A 23136-nucleotide genomic window follows, 5' to 3' on the forward strand; every position below is an offset into this window, starting at 1 on the left:
TAGAAGAGCCAGGCTGTTCTGTTGTAAACTTTTATTGGCAGGGGTTCATAAGTCAGCTGTAAAATTTCATGCTGGGCTGCAATTCACTGCACAAACCTTTTTGCCCTGAAGAGCTTATGTTACTACAAAAACAATTGTAAAAATCCCTTTTTTCTCTATTTAGGTAGGCCAGAAAAATGGTATCGTAAGAAACGTTATTCTTAAAAAAAAAAAAAGGCACTTTCTAAAAATAAAAGTTGGTGAATGAAATGATCTGTTTAGTACTGAGCTATCATCACCCCCACCCATCAAAATAACTTTCATATTGTAACAATGGAAAATTTACACTTAAACAGGTGCAACTTGCTCCGTGGTGCTCAGGGTGCATAAAAAGTCACCTTTTTTCTTATTTTTCTAAGTCAGATTAAATCCAGCATGAGGTCACTGTCATCAAGGTTGACAAGAAGTCCAATAACAGTCAATTTGGAGTGCCCTCTCCTGCCCTTGGGCTGTGGTAGCATGCCAGGGCTTACGCAGTCCAGAAAAAGAGTGAAGGGCGCAGAGCTAGGTGCATGCTTGCCTTTGATCCTTGCCCGGGCAGCTTGTTTTATTGGCAATATCACCGCCACCTTTGCCATCTGTGCTAAGCTCAGTAATGGGCTCTTTGAGAAGTCTCCATAGTTCACAATGCTTATGATGCCAACCGCGCTGGAGGTCCCTGACCCTCAGGGATCCCAAAACACTAGCATGCACCCACACATCCATACACATCTCTTTCACGTCCAAAACATCTCTCTCACTCCCTGCCCCCCCAATTTCCTCTTTACCCATTTTCCAGTCTGCAAGGAACGAGCAATACTTTGATAGATGGCGATTTTTGGCGTATACGAGTTTATTCTCCTCTGACTCCGAACCACAAAACCATTCTTTATTTTTTACCCTCTCACTGTTACTGAATGTGTTGAGAAGAAAGGTAGAAGATGGTTTCAATCTTCCTATTTTTTTCTACTTCAGAAAAAGAACACCAACACATGTTTTGTATTAATAGAATCACCCTTGCACATAATCAAGTCCTATTGTACTTCAACATTCTCAGCACTGGGTGAGGACTCATGCTATGTGGGTTATGGTTTTAAATTTGCAACTACTTAGCCCTTGTCTTTGACTGTGTGAGTGAACTCCTGGTCTCATTTTCTTTATTTATAAAATGCAAGGCATGAATGATCTAATTCTATAAAAGTAGAATGATGTGTATTCTACAAAATTCCCACCTAAAATCTCAAATTATGAAATACTTTTAATATAGCCTAATAATTTCTGAGTCATTTCCTGTGTTCAGTTTTGTTTTCATATCTAGAGATTTTTAATTATCACACAAAAATTTGAATGTGGCATAATCAATATTATTTGTTATTTTGATGGTAATCATGAAGCACTTCTTCTTAACAAAAACAAATCAACAAGTAACACATGAATAAAGGAATTTCATAAGACCTTTTGGAAAACTTAAAGATCTAGGTGTAATGAATAGGAAATGTGGTCTCTTCAAAGAAAGACCATAATTAGGATAAAATTTCATTGTTCAGGTTACTGCACTGTATGTCAAAAATCATGAGCTGCTCCAAGACATATGTGAAAGTCAACACAGACTTTCTCAAATGCTTTGAAGTAGCCCTTTCCTTCTACTTCAGCAGATTCCTGCAGATTCGTGTCAGCATATCTATGAAGGCTGCATGTTAATTTTGCAAGTTCCCCTCACTTTGGGACTGATAAACCAACCTGCAAATGCAACCTCCCCAAAGACCAGGCTGCTCATTGCTGTTTTGAACTTAAAAGTTGTTGCTATGTTTCCCCTATTTAATTAGACAGTGAGGGCACCTTTCAAACGTATCCCAATTTCAAAAGAGACAGAGAGATGCAAGAGAGAGTGAGTGGAAGACAGAGAAAGAATGTACTCTGTGAAGTCTGAGATGCCCTTCAAAAAATGAAAGATGGGACATGAACATGGCAGACATTCATTAACATTAATTTATTACATTGAATCCTCAAGTTTCTGGTCCATGATAAGTGATAAATGACAATAGGTCTGTACTAGCAGAACCTAAAGCATAGCTGCTATTAACATACCCTTAGCACACCTTTAAACAAGACAAATGCAAGACAAATGCATAGCAGCATTGAATGAAGGTAGTAGAGGTAGCTAAGAATGGGTAGATAGCACTCTGAGAGGCAAGATCAGTTATAAATCTTGGAAAATTGTGATTTGTTCCATCATTCAGTCTTTCAATATAATGGTTTATCTCTATATTTAATCTTTTGATCTTCTATCTATAAATGCATTATCATCCATGGGTGCCCATGATGATGGCAGAGGGGTTCAGGTTGGGGACAGTGGTGGATGCCTTATGTTAGCTCCCCTCCCCCCACCTCCTGTCAATGCCTTTCTCTCTATGGCCCGTGCCTCCAGGGGTAAAGAGGACTGACTTCCCTTGATCTCAGGTTTGCTGTTGGGATCAGCCAATTAGAAGCATCCATAGGAGATAGGAAGACCTGGACCTTCCACAGAGGTCACCTGCCTGTCAGACCACCTGCTCCGCACAGCCCACTGTCCCTTTGCGCCTTCAGAACTAGGTAGTAGGGGCACTGGTTACTACTCTTGGAATTCTGCAATATCGTTTGTGGGTTCCTTCTATCCTGCCCACACTTCATCAGTGCTTTTTAGAATTATTAACTCTTCTCCAATATTCCAGTTTTAATGTGCTGTCTGTTTCTCTTGGAATCTTGAATGACACAGGACCAGGAAGGCTTTCTGAAGGAACTACATGAAGAGTTACATCTTGAAGGAGTTAGGATTGTATGGGAGAACACGTTGGAATAAGATGCAAATGAAAAACGAGATTTCAGTCAGAAATAGCAAGGTGTGAAAAAAAGGGTAACAGCTGCATTTAGGTAACAATAAAAGGGAAGAATGTACTATTTACTGTTTTTAAGGTGTATTACAGGCTCCTGACTTATGGCAATTATTTCAAGACATGTTTGCCTATTAGTAAGTTCTTTGCGTGGTGAAAAGAAAAATCCAACTCCCATACTTTACCTTTATGTGATATTACATTGCGCAACCTACAAAACTCCCACCAGGTGGCGCTCATGCAGTAACTTTGGAGCAGCAACGAGCAGTGAATTGTTAAAGACGCTGAACTGGAAATACTACTGCCCAACAGATGTTCTTGTCTTTGATGCTGTATCTAAGTTAAGGTAGGAATGATGAGGCCAAAAAGGCTAATAAATTTATTATGTGGTGGAAAAGTTATTTCTCCTTGCCCGTGAGACAGAAAAGCCATTATTTTTAAAGCATAATTCTAGCTGAGCTTTGTTCACTGTGACACAAAATTCTCCTAATCCTCCTCATACTTTTATTATTCTTTGTGTGATATGTGTCTTTGGTTGTGAGTAAAGAAGAAGAGATTATAGTAGTTGCTGTAAGCCGACTGCTTGAGAGTTCAGTAAATTTAAATCTGTTGCAGAAAAAAATATGCCTTGGACACTGATCATCCAACGGTGAATAAAAAATGTAGACAGAGCATTTATGCAAAGAGGCAAATGATGTGCAAGAATGGCAGTGCCTGTAAACAAAGCAGACGGTTTGACAAAAGTGTTTTTCCCCCACTTTGATCAAATAGACTAGAGCATCTTTGCATCCAGCTTGTCAGAGTGCGGAAATTGTTTTCCATCTCTCTTTATTCCTACCTTCACCCAATCCCCACCATTCTTTCATCCAGGTCTCCTCCCTGAAACGAAATAGGCTGTTAGTAGACTGCAGTTGATAGCACCCAACTGCAGATAATGAGCAACAAGACAGAAATGTCTTGGGTTCTTGTTCTTTCTTCCACCTTCTTCCCTAGCGACAAGGTCTGCAGACTTTCGTGGGTAAATTCTGTTACAGGGAGAGTGAGGAGGCCAGATAATTGCCCAAGCTGCCTCTTCCGTAGATTGATATTAGGGACCTTGTCCTCAGCATTGCACACCTGGAGACCTGCTAACTTATCCAGTATCAGATGAAGGATTTATGCACACAACTCTGATTGTGGGGAATTCTCAGGAAGTGAATTGTTTACACCAGAAGATTCACACTCAGGATGTCAGTAAATATTACCCCAATTACTTTTGCACCAACCTAATACTAATCAACCCCAGAGATGAGGTTTAGCATCCCCATTTTACGATGACAAAAACTAATGGACAGAGAGTTCAAGGGATTTACACAAGATGTACAGCTACAAGGAGATGGAGGCTGAATGTGCATGCGAATTAAAATCTCAAATGACTAATGTAGAAATTGAAAGAGGATTGAATAAAATTGAGCTCTTCTTTTCCAACAATCACCCTTCTGGTAAAAGGGTACCAGAGTTTGTGACCCACATGAATCTTATTTCAGAAAAGATTTATTGGGAAGGAGGATATTTTTGTCCAGCCTTTGGATTAGGCCAGTGATCTAAATGGGCTGACAAGAAGTAGTGACAATAATCACATCTACTGGACACAGCATCTCTAAGGGCATGAAACCTGGGCAGTTGCTGTGCTTACTGCGGCCCTGTGCTTGGCTTAATGCTGTGCTGTCACTGTCTTGAAATTCTTAATAATTTTTTTTATTATACTTCAAGTTTTAGGGTACATGCGCACAACGTGCAGGTTTGTTACATATGTATACATGTGCCATGTTGGTGTGCTGCATCCATTAACTCATCATTTAGCACTAGGTATATCTCCTAATGCTATCCCTCCCCGCCCCCCATCCCATAACAGGCCCTGGTGTGTGATGTTCCTCTTCCTGTGTCCATGTGTTCTCATTGTTCAATTCCCACCTATGAGTGATAACGTAATTTTTGAACAAGAGACCCTACATTTTCTTATTGTACTGGGTGCTGCCAATTTTGTAGCTGGTTCTGCCAATGGTATTTTTCTCTTTTGACCATTGCTGGATAAACATAGATACTTTCTGTTCCTCCTTGGCTCACTCTGGAACCTTTCAGACAGCCCCCAGAAAATTCCGTTAGCAAGTTATTTCCTCAGACAGATCGGCTAGAATGCAACAATTAGGTTGTAGCTTACTTTGCTGTTCTTGAAATAGCTGCTTCCTTTTTGCATTTGACAAATCCACATTGAGCACCCACTCTGTGCCAGGCACTTGCCAAGTTGAAGGTGGTTTCCCAGTTGTTCCTAGCACTGCTTTCTTCAGCCTTCTCTAACGGAAGGGAAGCTCTCATAGCTTACTACTCTAAGCCATGCTATGCTCCTACTAGATTTCCCTCTCAGAGAATGACCTTTCCTGATCTTGTCCCTCAGCGCTGAAGACATCCTATTAATTCCCCTTTGCACTGCCTACAATTACTACCAACGGCAGCTACTGCGCAGCCATCTGAGAAATGAACCCCCTTGGAAATTGCCATCTTTGCCCAAGGCTAACAGAGTTCTCTGGCAGGTCCTGGTGGACTTGTGAAATATTAAATATGTTCCATATTCTTTGTACATTAAAAAGTCAAATCTGAGAAATCTCCTTATGCATTAAGTATCTGTGTCTACATGATATTACACACTCAGCACTGTAAGAAGAGATTTAGTTATAGTCTTATTTCCGTAGAATCTGTCAAAAGTAGACCATGAGCCTAAACAAATCTGAATGTAAAGACCATCTACATAAAGGCAAAAAATGCAGACAATTGAGCAATGCAAAACATTGGTCAATGTAACTTGGTGTCCATTTCAAGAACAAGTGCATTAGCAGAGCAGTGAGGAGTGAGAGAGCCTTAAGTGGCTAATGCTCACACCGGATGGTGCAGAGGGAAGCTATTAGACCTTTTCCAAATAGTTCTGGAAGACTGTGTACAGGAGCTGGGATTTCATGAGCTATTTGGATGATAGAAGAGAGATAGCTTGGCAGACAGAAAGAGAGAGCATTCCAAGAATATGGCACAGTTTGGAAAAGGCTTGTGTGGAATGACTAGGTGATAGAGATATTAAGCCAATTGGCTTGAACTGAGTGGGGGCTCCTTCCAAGGAAGGATTTCAAATTTGATTCAAAACAAAATAATGGCTTTCTGTAACATTATTATGACAACTAACAATATATTTTTGAATCCAGTGTGTGCTACACAAATCCAGACTCAGGTCGTGGAGTTCCTAGGAAAAGAAGTCTCCTGAGTAATGATGGGGGAATAAGACACGGGAATTAACAGCATCACCTACGCTCAGGCCTAAGCATGGCTACCCCCAGTCCAAATACTCCACTCCATGGAGCCCAAGAAGCAAATCAGCAGGACAGCTACTATAGAAGGAGAAAGGTTTGTCCTCATCCCATTGCTGGGAGGAAAGAGAAATGGGGCCTCAGTCTTGGCATCCCTGCTGCTGTCTTTGGTGTTGTGTTCATGAGCACTGAAGTTCTGAACAGAGGGCTCAGGGGTCCTGGGCCTTGGGAGGAAGGCCACGGTCTATACCTGCCTTGTGATTCACTTCAAAACCTAAGTAAGAAGGTATTTATCGACTGCCATGCTTTTGAAAATTCTAAGAATATTTGTCGCTTTAAAGAAGCTTATCAGCTAAATGAAGAGAGAACTCATGTCCACTTGAGAAGTTACAGAAGGAAAATAAAATTAAGAACTGTCACGAAGAGACACTCTGGCCTGTCAGATGATGGGATCTGACAAGTGTGGAGGAAGGCAGTATTACTTTAGGTTGGAAAGACCATTCGGCGGAGCTAGAATATGGGTGTGTCTTCAAGAATGAGTCAAATTTAAATAACCAGGTAGGGCAGAGCATTGTGGGAAGGCACAAAACCTCAGAGGAAAAACATGGTGGCCAGAAAGGCAGGTCAAGATGGAAGGGCACCGCCATGCTGTCCAAAGCAGAAGGGCCTAGAGGACATCAGAGGGAGAGGAGGCAGGAGAGGAGGTGAGGGCTTCATCGATGACAGGAAATTGAGCTCATTTCCTCTGTTGTTGCAAGGAATGAACTAATCAGAGATCAGCACTTTTTGCCCAAGTTCTGGGAAAAAAAGTTTATATTGTGAAAACCTTTGATAAGTTATGTTTTCCCTTTCCTAAAACAGTGTTGAATTGCCAGTGCATAGCGGAGGTAAATCATCCACCCAATGCGATGATTTTGCTAGCACCATCTGAAGAGCTACCAGATAATTTGTCTTCGTGAAGGGCCGTAAGCATATTCTTGGGCTCTGCTACTGCTCCCAGAGCAAGCACCTTGTGGAAGGACTCTGGAGTGCAGCATTTGGCACGTCCTGCTGCCCCGGCCATCTGCTGCACCTTACAACGTGGTCGGGCAATTCAGAAGATGGCACGGGCAGCCGGCGATATATCCATATGTTATTCTCCTCCTCCTTGCTTGAGAAACAGAACAGCCATCTTCAAGACACCACCAGGAATTCCAAGTCACGTGACTTCCTTTGTCTCCTCCAGGCCAAAGATATCAACTTTTATTTTAAAAGGGCAAAAACACACAGCCAGCCAGTCTGAACAAAAACCCTGTGAAGGTGTTATTACCTTACTAGTTAGCCTCAGAGCATGGGAGGGGGAATTCCTGCTCTCCTCACCCCCCGCCCCCAACAAAAAAATGCCAACTAATGTTGAGCGCCCTTGCGTGACTTGGGAGGAGTGGTTCCCGGGTATAGTAAGGGTTTCTGTGAAGTTATGATCAGCATCACTGCTTTTTGTAGTTGTGTACAAGATTGTGTAACCTAAAGCCTTGCGACTCAACGTTGGTCCATGAGCTAGAAGATTCTGCGTCGCCTAGGAGCGGGTTAAAAATTCAGAATCTAAGACCCACCCAGATCCTCTGAATCAGAAGCCGTATTTTCACAATGCCCCCAAGTGATTCGCGGGCACATTAAAGCTTGGAATGTACTGATCTGGAAGAGGATACTCAGAAAAACTTCTGCCCATGTAGTTTTGAAGATTCTGGGAAAAATAATCTTGATGTAATGAATGAAGTAGGATTACTATGCCATCAGGAATTTGTATAGAATACTTACAGAGATTTTTTAACTCATAAACTTTATTCCCCAAATAAAGGTTTTTTTTGTTTTTTTGTTTGTTTGTTTTGTTGTTGTTGTTGTTAATAATAAGTGAGTCCATAGCATTTATCCGAGGAATCCATACCCACAGAAGTAAAAGGACCCCCCAGGGTTATGTTATCAGCCTCCCTCCCTCCTTAGGAAGCATTCATTGGAGAACTTCTCTGGAGCCTTGCTTGAATCTGAGATCTGCACTGAGCTGTCCACGTCTTGATTCAGGACACTGAAATCTCTGCATATGGGTTTATTTAGAGGAGAGGCTGCGAGCGCTAAAGATTTACTTGTTAACCTTATCAGCAGCTGCTGTGTGCTGTGGCCCGGTGCTCTAATGTGGGTGTCATGCATGGGCACGGCATCCTCCATACTGGTGGCTGCCTTCTCTTCTCCTGCTGGCCGAGTCTGCTGTGGACTCTATTAATGAGGGGTTTGAAACCCCCTTTGGCAGGGAAGAGTGTCTTCCTGCTTGCAGTTTGAATTGAAAATGAATTCCCTATTTGCACAGTACCATGACACTTTGCATAATATCATTTACTGTCCCCCAGGCAGGAGTAGTTCTGGACAATACTTCTTAAACACTTTATGCCCAATATCATGTGGGTTACAGTCGCTCACATGGAAAAGAAAAGGACAGTTTAAAGCTTAAACAAGAAGAACAAAAATGCCTCCTAGGCCTCCAAAATGTCCACCTAAGATTCAGCTTTTAAGGCAGAAAAATGACTAACAGGGACCATATTTTGAAATCATTAAAAGTGGATGTGTTTAGCCAAGAAAATGAAAGAAGACATAGGAAAAATTAATTCCATCTCTTATGGAGTGATTAAAAATAGAGATAACAAATTGTCAGTTAATGAAGCATACAGACTGGAGAGCTGATGTAGATAATAAAAAGTGGATTATTCAGCGTACTATTTTTAATTGAAATATATATAGGAAGAATGTTAGCATAAGTCATTTTGTACTAGTATTGTTGCTAAAATGAAAAAAAACTAAATGATTTGCTTTCTTCGAGTCGATCACACATGATGGTCCTGAAAGGGCCCAGAAGTACAACCCAAGGATTAAATTCCTCTGGACCTCTGGATTCAGAGTTTGCACTTGATGATCTACAGGTAGAAGCATGAACACTGACATTTTTTTTTACCATCTAATCATATATATATATATATATATATATATATATATATATATATATGCAGGATCTTTCTCTGTCACCTAGGCTGTAGTGCAGTGGTGTGATCTCAGCTGACTGCAGCCTCCGCCTCCTGGGGTCAGGGGATCTTCTCACCTCAGCCTCCCTAGTAGCTGGGACTACAGGTGCCCGCCACCATGCCTGGCTAATTTTTGTATTTTTTTGTAGAGATGGGGTTTCACCTCGTTGCCCAGGCTGGTCTTGAACTCCTGAGCTCAAGTGATCCACTGCCTTGGCCTCCCAAATTGCTGGGATTACAGGCGTTAGTTGCCACACACAGCCCATTCATAACCTTTTTAAGCATTCTGTTTTCATAGCCTCCATAAAACAGGAAAATTACGGGTACATTTTTCGTGTATTTATTCAAATGACAAGTATTTATTGGGCACACACCCACCTCAGGCACTGTTTTGGGGCTATGAAGTTGTAATCACTGAACAAAAACACATTCCCTACCCTTGTGGAGCTTACATTTTAATAAAATACACGTGCAAATAAATAACCAGAAAGATAATTGCCTTACGATTCTGACAGAGATAATTGGCAAAAGAAAAATTAGCTGCACACAAAAATACGTTAACATCTGGAGAACAATGAAATTATGAGCAACAAGCATCAATGAAATCATGCCAAATTCAAATGATGGCAGCTCTTGGTAGGCTTCCAGAATTAACTATTAAAAGAACATATTAGCCTTAAACCCAGTGTGTCTTCTGTGATGGCTGTGGGGGGCTTATGTCAGGCTGCATTCATGGAGGATGGACAGATGCCAGGATATTTCACAGGAACCTAATTGTTCTTCCCTGCCAGGAAATCGCTGTAGCGTGACATGATCCCAAGGATCAAAGTGCCTGAAGAGCAGAACTCCTGGAGCAAGCTTGCGTTGCTTTCAGGTGATGCTATAGATCACCCAGAATGCCCTGCAGTGGCCGGTGCCCCTGAACGAGGACTGGACCCCACATTGACATGGGTTGATTGAGTGGCCTCGAACAAGTTACTAATGTCGTTGAACCTCAGTTTTCCCATTTGAAAAATGAAAATCATAATATATCAACATAAGATTAGTGAAAATAATAAATGATATCACATATATATACACACACATATGTATAGTCAATATGTACACCACTTGCTGCACAGTTACGTGTGCAACAAATGTTAGTCACCTGTTCCAATCTTATCACCGCTCAACAATAAGATTTATAAAGGCCACACATATTCGACAAGACAACCCAAACTTTCACACTTTACCTTTCGAGCACTTTTGCCCATTAGACCTTACCCCTCTAAGCTGCATTTCTTGTGCGTATTTGGGATTCGGTTCCTGAAATGATTAACAATCATTCAAAATATCACTTGCTTGCTCTTGCTACACACTGGTTCCGTTTCATCGACACACCCACCCTTAGCTATACAGCAGTTCCTGTTTGTAAAATGACTTGAAGATTGAGTTAGATTTTTGTCCTTATTTAAGAAGTAGGAGGGGAAAGCTGAAATAAGAAAAAGGAGAGACTAGCAAGAGGAATGTCTGCTTTTATAAGCACAACACAATAAACAGAAATGTTTAGGTGTGTTTCTAGCAGGAAACTCTGAGTCAGCCTCTCATTGGACTAATGAGGGCTCATTGTGAATTACAGGTTGGGAAAATCTACATTGGAGAGAATATACAAGATGCTAGATCAATATTGGAATTAGATCTAAAAGTGAGATCAAATTAGGAAATAAATGTGTGTGTGTATGTATGTGTGTGTTTCAATATTGGAAATAGATTTAAAGGAGAGATCGAATTGGGAAATAAATCTACGTGTGTGTGTGCCTCTGTGTGTGTGTGTGTGTGTGTGTGTGTGTGGTGTGTTTCAATATTGGAATTAGATTTAAAGGAGAGATCGAATTGGGAAATAAATCTACGTGTGTGTGTACCTGTGTGTGTGTGTGTATGTGTGTTTCAATATTGGAATTAGATTTAAAGGAGAGATCAAATTGGGAAATAAATCTATGTGTGCGTGTGTGCCTCTGTGTGTGTGTGTGTGTGTGTGTGTGGTGTGTTTCAATATTGGAATTAGATTTAAAGGAGAAATCGAATTGGGAAGTAAATCTATGTGTGTGTGTACCTGTGTGTGTGTGTGTGTGTGTGTGTGTGTGTGTGTTTAACTTTACTAAAAAGAACTCTGTGAATCTATTGATCTATTGTTTGTCTTTCATGTATATATTCTAAAAGGCATTACATGTAGAAGTATGGACTTGCCTCTATCTAGTTGCCTTTTTTATTTATTTATTTCCAGCCTCCTGCAAAAAGGAGGCGATGAAGTAGCAAGTTTCTCTAATCTCAGTATTCTTCTCCTCTGAGCGATCTGACCAGGAGACTACACATATTTGTTGGTCACCTACTATGTTCCAGGCATCATGTCCCGAAGGGTATGTCCCCTGCTAGAGTTAGCAGAAAGATCTGGCATGGATTCAAACAGATTGAAAAATGAGTAAGACAGGAGACCACTGGATCTGCAAATCTGATGAGAAAGCTTCCTTTTTAAGCATTTCAGCCTAATTCTCTCTCAAAATGTGTATGGGCTTAGGCTTTCATAGCAGCATACTTAAAGGAACTAAGGCTCTGCTTCTCAAGGTAAAGCCGTGCAACTCTGTGTACACTGGCAGGGACTGCAAACCTTGGAAGGGAAGCGTGGCCCAGTACCGCTGGAGGCTCAGGCTGTTTCTAGTTGCCAGGGATAAACCCCTTTCCAGCTCCGGAAAGCTGACACTGTGGCAGGCTTCTCCTCTACAGCCAGGACCTACATTAGATCCTTCTATACTCCAGCTACTTGATCCTCAAATCTTTAAGATTTGGCCACCCTTAGATGTTCTCCTTAGGCCCTTTTCCATATGTCCTTTGAATATTTGCATATACTGATTTCTTTTTTTTTTTTTAAGTGCAAAGAGAGAAAAACTTTATTTTTTAAATTTTTTTCTACTTTTATTTTCGATTCAATGGATACACATGCAGGTTTGTTACATGGTGTATTAGTCTGTTTTCACACTGCTGTAAAGAACTACCAGAGACTGGGTAATTTATAAAGGAAAGAGGTTTAATTGACTCACGGTTCTGCATGGCTGGGGAAGCCTCAGGAAACTTACAACCATGTGGAAGGTGAAGAAGGAGCAAGCACCTTCATCACAAGGTGGCAGGAGAGAAAGAGAGCATGAAAGGGGAAGATCCCCTTGTGAAACCATCACGTCTCATGAGAACTCACTCACTATCATGAGAACAGAATGGGGGAAGCTGCCCCTATGATCCAATCACCTGCCACCAGGTCGCACCCTTAGCACTTGAGGATTACAATTTGAGATGAGATTTGGGTGGGGACAAAGACAAACCATATCACATAGGTGCATTGCATGCTGCTGAGGCTTGGTGTACAAAATGACCTCCTCACTAAGGTAGTCAGCATAGTGCCCAATGGGTAGCCTTCCAACCCTCTCCTTCCTCCCCTCTCAAGCAGTCCCCAGGATCTATTGTTCCCATTTTTGTGTCTAGGAGTACCCAGGGCTTAGCTCCCACTTATAAGTGAGAACCTGTGCTATTTGCTTTTCTGTTCCTGCATTAGTTCGTTCAGGCTAATGGTTTCCAGCTGCATCCATGTTGCTGCAAAGGACATGATTTCATTCTTTTTTATGGCTATGCAATATCCGATGGTGTTTATGTACCATTTGTTAATGATATCTCAAACTTGGTAGGCTAAGACTAAAATTTTGTTGTTAGAGCTGAAATCATGGATTACTGCAGCTAAATGGGTCTCAGATTCTAATTCTTCATTTGTGTGTGTGTGATTAAACTGAAGTCAAGAGCGACTGTCAGAGAGAAGAGAGAATGAATAAATGGCACAAACCTCCTTAGCAGTACAGGTCGGGCTATAACGTTCTGACCCCAAATTCATTGTTGATTGGGTCCTCTTTGCTGCATCAGTTAATGACATCACCAAAACTCCACTCACCTTTAGTTGCAAATGCCTTCCCATTTCCTACCTTATATCCAAGAAGTTAACAAATCCTATCAAACCTCCAAAATACTTTGTTCAATCTTTGCTTTTTGTGATTTATTTCAACTGCTAAGGCCTTAGTCCATCCTTTATCTCTCCCCTGAGCTGTTATGACAGCAACTCAGCTGGCTTCTCTGCACTCATCTTCTCTTCTGAAACTCCAGCCAATAAACTGGAACTAGAGATATCTTCCTGAGATCAGATGGTATCACTGTCCTGTTCTAAACTGTCCATGCCATACCTCCACATGCAGGAAAAACACCTAGACTCCATAGTGTGGCCTCTTCTCTCACCCAGTGTTTCTACTCCTCCAAGGACACCTCTCCTTTTGTCATCTAACACCATTGCTCTAGGTGCTGTTCTTCATGTTAGCATACCTTGGCCTTTCCACCAGTAATTTTTTTTCTCAAAAAATTCAATTTACCGGAAACACTGCTCCTCCCAGGAAATCTGCCTGTCAAAGTTCTGTTCAAAGTTCAGGACCAGTTTGGTCTCATCTCCTCTAAGAAGCCTCCCTTAGCCATCCTAGTAGCATGGCTAGTAGTATCAGAAGACATTTATCCCATATCTGTCTCCAACTCCTATGCTTCCTTTTTCTATAGAACCCAGGAAACATCAGGCTTTGACCCCACCACTCCCCAGGCCCTTCTAGGCCAAGTCTCTAATACCCATTTCTTTGCACATGGATTGCGCAACCCACAGTTCTCATCTTACCGTTTATGAGCAACATTCGACACAGGTGGTCAATTTTTCCTTCTCTTAATATTTTCTGCACTTGGTATTCCTCCTACCTCATAGCCTCTTCCCAGTCTACTTTGCTGTTTCTTCCTCATCTCCCTGATGTCTACACTGTAGATTGTCCCAGAGCTCAATCCATGGATTCCTTCTCTGTATTGCACGACTTTCCAGGTGAGAGTATCCGGTTTCATGGCTAAATTACATTTAAAGTTGATGAGTCCCAACATTACAGCTGTAGTCTGAAACTCTTCCCTGAACTCCAGATTCCTATATCCAATGGCCTACCTGACATATCCAATTGGAAGGCCAAATCCTTGTCACCAGCCAGTTCTGTTGGCCCTCCCTTCAAAATGGATCTAACACCCTACCACTGCTAAACATTGCCAACATGACCTCTCTGGCCCAAGCTACCATCAACTTTTGCTTGAATTGCAATAACATTTCAATTGGACTTTTTGCTTCTTTGTTTGCAATTCTACAGTCTATTTCACCAAAGCCAGAGTGATACCTTTAAAATGTAGGTGCTATGGTTTGCCTATCTCCCCGGAAGCCCATGTGTTGCGTGACTCTCTTACTCTTTCCTCAGTCATCTTCTTGGAGAGTCCCTACCACTGAAGCCTTTTCTGAGCATCCATAAAAAAAAAAAAAAAAAAAAAAACTCCACTCCTTAAGCTCCCTAACTCCCTGCCTGGCTTTATTTTTCTCCATAGAGTTGTCAAGTTACCACCATTTGACATTTTTGATCTCTCTCTGTATCATCTCTCTCTGTCTCTTATCTATCTATCATCCATCCCTCTCATCTCTTTTTCATCTACTTATCTATTATCTATCATCCATCTCTCTCTTATTTCTCTTTCATTATCTATTTTCTACCTATATACCTATTATCTATAAGTCATCCATCTCTCACATATCTCTACGTATGTATGTATGTATGATCGATCTATCTATCTATCTATCTGTCTATCAGCTGTGTACTGTCTGTCTCTCCCTGTGAAAATGTCGAGTCCATGAAGACAGTGTTCTTGTCCATTGCTATATGCCTTATATTTAGAACAGTGTCTGGTAAACAATAGGTGCTCAATAAATATTTATTGAAAGAATAATTAAATGGATACTTGAAATCAAAATCTGGTTACCAGCCTTGCCACAGACACCCTCCTGTGACAGGTCCCCTCCACCCCTGCCAAGTCTTGCAGTGGGGAGTCCAGTTGTGAAGCACACATGACAAAGGGCCCTCCGAGGAAAATCTGCAGGGCTCTAATGCCACACAGTGGGGCCCGGCCTGTTTCATGTAGTAATAAACACTAGAAAGCCCTTGAGAACACAAGGCTATCAGATGGTGTGGTATAAAAGAAAGAACAACATACCAGCAAGCAGAAGATACATATTTGGATTCTGAGTCTTATTACCTGTGGAGTCCTGGGCAAGTTGCTAATCCCGTTTGGCCTCCATTTCTTATCTGTACAGTAACAGTGATGGATTCGCTTGTCTGAGATCCTTTCCACACCTTCGATTTCTGTTAAATTCTGTGGGTGTCTGAGGAAAGATGGAGACAGGGAGGGAGGAAAAAGGGAGGAAGACTGTTTTTGATTATTCATATACCTGCTAAGAGAAAGAAGGAGATAACTTGTAGTATAAAGAATATTGCATAGAAGAGATTATTTTGGCATGACTGCGCTACATAGAACTTAGTTTTATAATTGGGCATCTAAGCATTCTAAAAGAATACTCAATTTACACTAAGTTCTACATTTTCTGTGTTTTGGGCCCTGATGCTTACACCTTTTGTCCAGACCTGGAGCTCTGTTTTCTATACATCACCGTTGAGAGTTTTGAGTCTTTACAGGCCATATAGAAGGTAATTATTCATTTGTAGGTAATTACTAAAATAAAAACTGATCTGAGTTTTCTTAAAATGACACAATACCTTTCTCCTCTAAACATTTTAATATATTATTTGAGCAAGATTTATTTATTTTTGTATTACCACTTATGGAGATTTTAATTTAGTGATTAGTAAAATTATTTAATAAATATAAACCCATGCTCAGTAATATTTTCCAATATGTGGAAATGTTTTCACATACCAGAGATGGCGGGTTTCTTTTTCATTACGTCTTTGAAATTTAATATAAAGATATGATGTTCCATGCCAAGTGTGTGTGGCATTTTAATTTATTTTAAATGAGTTCTCATGAAAGGTTGCACTCTTTATGACCACAGAAAGTTCATCATTATACTTAACCAGCCATTCTGTGCACAGTGTTTTATCAGGCAAAAACAAGCAAACAAAAAAAACACTTGATGTTTTAGATGTTTTACTAAGGCAGAAAATGAATTTCTAAATGTACTGAAATGGAACATGACATTGTGGTTTTTTTTTTTTTTGAGTCGGAGTCTTGCTCTGTCGCCCAGGCTGGAGTGCAGTGACGCGACCTCGACTCACTGCAACCTCCACCTCCTGGGTTCATGCCATTCTCCTGCCTCAGCCTCTCAAGTAGCTGAGACTACAGGCGCCTGCCACCATGCCTGGCTAATTTTTTGTATTTTTAGTAGAGATGGGGTTGCACCGTGTTAGCCAGGATGGTCTCAATCTCCTGACCTTGTGATCTGCCCACCTCAGCCTCCCAAAGTGCTGGGATTATAGGCGTGAGCCACCGCGCCTGGCCAACATTGTGTTTCTTAAAAGCACAGCCTCTTATGGTGTCAAGCTGACAACTCAAAACTATGGTCCAATTAATTGAGGATGCTGCCAAGGAGGTCAAAGATCCCATAAAAGGTTAGTAAAGACATTAGATTTTAGACAATCAAAAGAATCTGGAGAAATGAACTGTGGTCATAATGATTACCTCCAGGGCTGAAAAGAGCACTCAAGAAGATATTTACTGGGCATAGCGATTCACACCTGAAATCCCAACACTATGGGAGGCCGAGGCGGGTGGACCACCTGAGGTCAAGAGTTCGAGATCAGCCTGGCCAACATGGCGAAACCCTGTCTCTACTAAAAATACAAAAATTAGCTGGGCATGGTGGCACGTGCCTGTAGTCCCAGCTACTCAGAAGGCTGAGACATGAGAATCCCTCGAACCCGGGGGGGCGGAGATTGCAATGATCCGAAATCCCACCGCTGCACTCCAGCCTGGGTGATACAGTGAGACTCTTTCAAAAAAAAAAAAAAAAAAAAAAATGGAAGGAATAAGCTAAAGTTTAAATTGTCATGTGTAAAACATCTAAGCATCTCACCCAGTCTGGTTACAAAGAAGAATTTAGACTTGTAAAATCTACCACAACATTTCATTCTTTATCTATAGGAAATTTTTATTTTTCAGAAGCCAGGTAAATGGGAGTTGCAGATGGTGTGTTTCTGTTGATTATTTTTTGAAACTGGAAAACAGAGATTGTAGTTCTTTTTTTCAGTTACTTTAAAGCGAACCCACATGCAACTACAGCCATTCCATTTAAGTGAAAGGTGAACCATTCGACACACCATAGTAAAGATAATATATTAAGTACATTCAGCAAAAGGGATGTGGATGGAATATGAGACATATGGCTGAAACTACTATTAATACCTTGAGGTTTAAAATTGCTAAATGGGTAAGCTCCATTGCTGTGGTTCACTAAAGGACAGAGACCTGTATTTGAACTAAGGGCTCATTTCTCTTGACCTAAATGTGTCACAGTAACAAATAACTCACAGGGAAGTGGTAAATCGTAGTCATTAAACAAACAAATCATTGTCAACTGTCAGTTCCTACTTTGAAGAACTTAAGCCATCTTCAGTATTATATAGCCAAAAAGCATCTGTCCCTTTGAAAAGCTGCACAGGCTCTCTGCTTCCAAGTCATCTATTTCTCGGAGGCTTTACTTCTGCATGTGATTTTTAAATTTTTTGTAAAACGTATCTGTTTATTCTGTGCTACCCTGCTTCTCTTTTCTACCGCCTAATTCTTAGATTATAATCAGTTTCAAAAGTACACTAAAAACACCATCACATATTTCACTCCATCTTCAGGAATTTGGTGTTGCCACCCATTTTCCCAGAGGCAATGTCATGCAAAACGCCTTCTGCTTCAGTTTGTTTCTTTATTTCTGTTCCGAGTGACCTGCGGCAAGAATTGCGCTGCCCTCGCTATAGAAAGCGGCAGTCCCCCACTGCTTATGATTATTGAGGTTCTTTGAGGCAGGGCTCACAATCTCAGATAAACTGTGCCCCTCAATTATAAGGGCTAGCTGAATATGATCCTTGCCTTACAAGTACCTTATTTTCCAATATGCCATGTCTACATTCAATTATCAGACATTATTTGAAACACAAAGGTCACTACTTACATCTCAAAAGCTCTTAAAGCAAACATGTTATTGCCTCCTGTACATTTGGGCTTTAAAACCTCAGAATTCACTTCAGGAGACTATTACCCTCATTTCTGTTCTTTTTGAACATCATAGCATGATGGAAAATGTCCTGGTCCAAATACCGAATCAGCCAACAAAGCAATTCAAAAGGAAAAACGCCGAGCTTTAAAAATTGCAATACAAAATGATTGCTTTCGTTCTCCATCGCCTTTGTCCCCACCCTTCACTCCAATGTCAAAGCCAAAGCATCCCTTTGCTAGCATGACAACTTGAGCTAAGAATAAGAAGCCAGTCATTATTTTATCGTTTAATATTAATTATAATAGTATTAGTCATGATGAACTCCTGTTGCATTATGTAGCTTTCAAGTGTATTCCCAAAGGACTTTGATTATAATTTGCCATTTTATTCACGTTCAATTATTTTAAAGTGTTGCTGAATTAACAAGATCCACTTAGCCTTAATCACTACTTACCTCATCAGTTTATAGCACTGACATGTCTGGCTTATAAAGACGATCTGTGACAGAATGAGACAGAGCCATCATGGCCACGGCTGACATCCAGGCTCAGTTCAGAGGGGTGGTGGTTCTATGGGACAGGCACTATTTCAGCACTGGTGGCTAGATGCAAGCCCGCAGACAGGAGGAGGAGGGCGTGGGAGGTGGTGGCTACTGAGAACTCTCGGTGCTTCATTAAATACCTTGCCAACCCCTGGAATTATAAATAGAGTGTTCTGTATGTTTTCCTTCTGATGCACACTAATAGTCCTGGCTCTACATCCCTTATGTCTTGAAAATATAGCTGCATTGAGATTGTGTTGTTGGTGGTGATGTTTTAAATGGAATACAACTCTGCCTGACTGCTCATCGGCTCTGGTTCATTCTTCATGACGTTACTACATATTATTTCCATGAGTTCCTTTGTCCGTTATTCCCAAATTTTGTTTTCTTTCACATTCTCCTTGGGCTGTCTTCTAGATTCTACCAATATATTTCATTTTTCCACTTGAGATTTACAAGATCTCTTATAATTCACACTAAGTTTTCTCATCTTCTCATTTTGTTGTATCTTATGTAATTACAGCAATCATCTACCAGGTAATTAAAAATTACCAAGACCCCTGGCGTGGCTATTTACCTTGCCATGGCACGGGTTAGTACTATGTAAGTATTGTGCCCCTACTCATGTGTCCAGAACCAATGTCAGACACTATGGTAGATCCAGAAAATTAATATAAACGGCTTCTGACATTTCAACTGAACAGGTCTGATTAAGGTCACTGGAAAAGTAGTTATGTTCAAAATATAATAGATGCTAGGCATCAGAAACCCCGAGATTTCATCAAACACCACCTCAGCAAATGAAGTGACTTTAATCAGAGTTCTAGTAACCAGTTTGGGGTAGCATTGATAAAGATTTCTACAGTTTCAGGTGGGAATTCTGTATGTGAGCCTTTTAACTTGTTGACATTATAACTAAGAATTTCCCAACCATTCCATCTTCTGCTTCCTGACTCAAGGATTTAATTCAAAGGAAAAAGTGAATTAAGATGGCCTGCAGCAATGTTCTCTCTTTTATCTAGCCTATCCATATTGTGCTATTTAAATTTACTATTCTTATACAAAGAACTTGCTTAGTGGCTGGAACTGTGGCCTTTAATATTGCTCTGAAAACTGATAATGAACAACTTGAACAGGGTTTTTTAGATTTTTTTGTAATTAAAAGAAAAGTGTGATACGTTCAATCATGACATGAAAATACATGTGCAAGCTCCACTCAAAGCAATGGCATTTTTAAAAAAACTGTCAGAAGAAGAGTTTTATATGTTATCATTATACATTTTGTTGCTATGCTGTATGCATATGTACACAACATATATATACACACATGCTAACTTTCCTCATTGTTGGTGCTAATAGGAGTAAAAATCAGAGTTGATGCTGAATCGTGGTTTGAATTACAAAGTTATTAATGACTAATAGATGATATTAAGTGTTACTGCGAGCTGAGTGCAATTCCAACGGTTTTGTTAGTATTAACTTCTTTAATTCTCACAATGACTAAATAATGCAGAATTCTATCCTCATTTTACATCTGAACAAATGAAACAGTGAGTAATTTAAGTGGCTTCATGCCACTCAACTAGAAATTGATGGGGCCAAGATTTACCTCCAACTTTAGGGTGGCCCATGCTCTGAACTTTGACACTCCACTGCCTGGTTCTACCTCACAAATTATAAACTGAATTGGCCTTTATGTAGCCACAACCATGTCCTGTGTTTTATTTTCTTTTCTCCTTCAATCAGGAGTTTCTTACAAAATATTTTGTACACATTATTTTTTGAGAAACACTAAAAGAAAAAGATATCCCTATGATCTTTTTTTCATAGTTCTAAAGCTGATGGAGGTGTGCCTTTGAAATATTCTGTTCATGAATTTGTAATATATTGAATCTGTGGGTTAAACTTCCTGCGAAGGCTCATGATAAAATTTGCGTCCATCCAGAAGGAATTTGGAAATACTCTATAAATAAAAAGAAATCACGGAATTTCCAGGCTCCTGTGGCACACCCCATGTTGCTTCCACTTTAGTGAATTCTTCCTTGTAAGAATTATTGAATGGCAGTTGGATACCGATCTTATCTGCTCCCTGGCTTCCCCTTCCATCATCTCGCTCCAGGATGTGGCTGCTGAGATGATTTTCCGTTCTCGCTTTCCTAATGCTGCCTTTCCGCCTCCTTGAATCTCTTCATTGCTTGTCCTTTTTGATATGACCTTCTTGTTCCTTGAAATATCTCCTCTGGTTCAAAAACCTCTGTTAATTCTATTTTCCCTTGCTCTGTCCAGGCTGCCAGTTGGATTCTCCCTTTCCCCATCTTCATTGAGAGGGCGTCTCTCTCACCGGCCCTGCTGCTTGAACAGCATGCCTCTTGGCAAATATGAAGCTCTTCATTTCATTAAAAAACAAAAACTAGAGATGCGTTTTCAGGAGTGTTCTTGAGTTGCTGTGATGAAGTCGCATAAATAGGATCCTCGTTAATTTTAACTCTAAATGCGGCAGCCCTCTCAATAGTGTTCAAATTGATCCAACATCTTCTACCCCACTTATCACGACTTGACCTTGGAAAAACTGCACTGAACAGAAATATTTTAAACAAGCCTTTGACTGGTGTTATAATTACAGTCTTACAAAGAGCAAATGCCAATGGTAATAAGATTACGCATGTTTGTACTACAGGAGGGAGAATAATAGCTTAAGGAGAGTCACCATTAGTCATTGAAAGGCTCCAGGAAGTAGCCTCAACCCCCAGTATTGTGCAGAAGTGAGTGCTCTATGTTGTGGATGAGAGTCAGCACACTTAGAGTATGTAGTCTTTTAAATTGGCCCATACACTACCAAATTAACGCATAAACATTATTCACAAAAGTGGATTGTTTTCAAAACATCAAATCCCTAAGGTTTCACAGGGTACAACTGAAAAATTATTACTTACACTGATCACAATTGTTCTTTTGATTTAATGTATTTAGTTTGTTTTTGATTATTGGCAACTTAACTGATATTCTTTGATGATTGGGATGCAGAAGCAATATTACATTTTAAAATAAACTTTAAGAACCATATTTATAAATTGAACATCTCCAACATAGTTCTTAAGCTCTTTGCATGTTCATCTATGCAAGGATACGGTTTTCTCTGTATTATTGCAATGATAAGTATACCTGCCTCACTTTCTATATCAATCAGTCTCTGATGGGGACAATTTTTAAAGTCGGGTATTAAAAGCATCCTTTACAAATTGCATATGTGATAGAAATTTTTCAAGGTGCAATTATCTCATTAACAAATTACTCATTTAACAAGCTGACTCATCGAGATAATAAGGAGGAAAACTCAATGCTGATTCTTTTTAGAGAAAGAAGCTAGTATTATGTGAAAGATATTTTCATAATTTAAGTGAACCTTATAAACACATCCTTTGCAACTATAGTCATTTAGGTACTGAATATGATTTTGTATTTCTAATCATTTAACATAAATGAAAAAAATGAGAAGCAGTAGATTTAATGTTCATCATGATCAAAACGATTCCAACAGAAGTGGAGATTATATTAAAGAAAGTCCACATGGTATAGTGATGCGAACCTTCCAGATTATTAGCCTTTTTAGTGAAAGTAATGTCACCGTCATGCTGTTCATATTAACTGTGGTAGCATTCAGGGCAATACGCTTCCCCCAGCTTCCTCTGCAGCCTCTAGTCCCTGGCCATCTGGAATCTCTTAGCAAGGGCTGATTTGGTGCTATATTAAGCTTCGCTGATCTTTCAGATATAGTAAACTATTGTTTTATTTTGTTCTGGTATAAACACAAATAATAATTATTAACTTGAAGGGACTTTGGCTCAACATAAAGATTCCTGGAGTCTCTTTTGCCCTGTCGAAAAACAAAGTTACTTTCCACACATCCCAAAGTGTAAAGTGTAGACTCCAGGGTAAAAAGAATCATACGCTAGCCTTTTCCCAATTTGTATCTTAAAATGACAAAAGAGCATATTCAAGCAAGAATTAGAAGTAAAATTTAACTTGAAGTCCATCTTCCTTCTAATTTAGCAATTAATCTTGTGACTTTTATTGTCTCTGCTGATGTCTCCAAATTAAAGTCTTAATGAATGACTATGAAATGCCTTAAACCATGCAAAAGCATGCTGTAACTATTTACTACGGTTCTCCTTTTTGGTCATAGGTGAAAGAAATATGT

General features: G+C 40.1%; 1 long non-coding RNA gene across 1 annotated transcript in view; it reads right to left on the reverse strand.

Moving 5' to 3' along the window:
* The window catches only part of LOC100607839, a 94929-nt gene extending 76004 nt beyond the window's left edge, over nt 1-18925 (reverse strand). The window contains exons 1-2 of the long non-coding RNA XR_178567.2: nt 18852-18925; nt 15430-15556 (exon numbers count right to left, since the gene is read on the reverse strand). This is a non-coding gene — a long non-coding RNA (uncharacterized LOC100607839). The remainder of the gene's footprint in view (nt 1-15429; nt 15557-18851) is intronic.
* Nucleotides 18926-23136: the final 4211 nt, after the last annotated feature.

Source organism: Nomascus leucogenys, chromosome 7b (genome assembly GCF_006542625.1).
Source record: "Nomascus leucogenys isolate Asia chromosome 7b, Asia_NLE_v1, whole genome shotgun sequence".
In the NCBI taxonomy this organism is placed as follows: Eukaryota; Metazoa; Chordata; class Mammalia; order Primates; family Hylobatidae; genus Nomascus; species Nomascus leucogenys.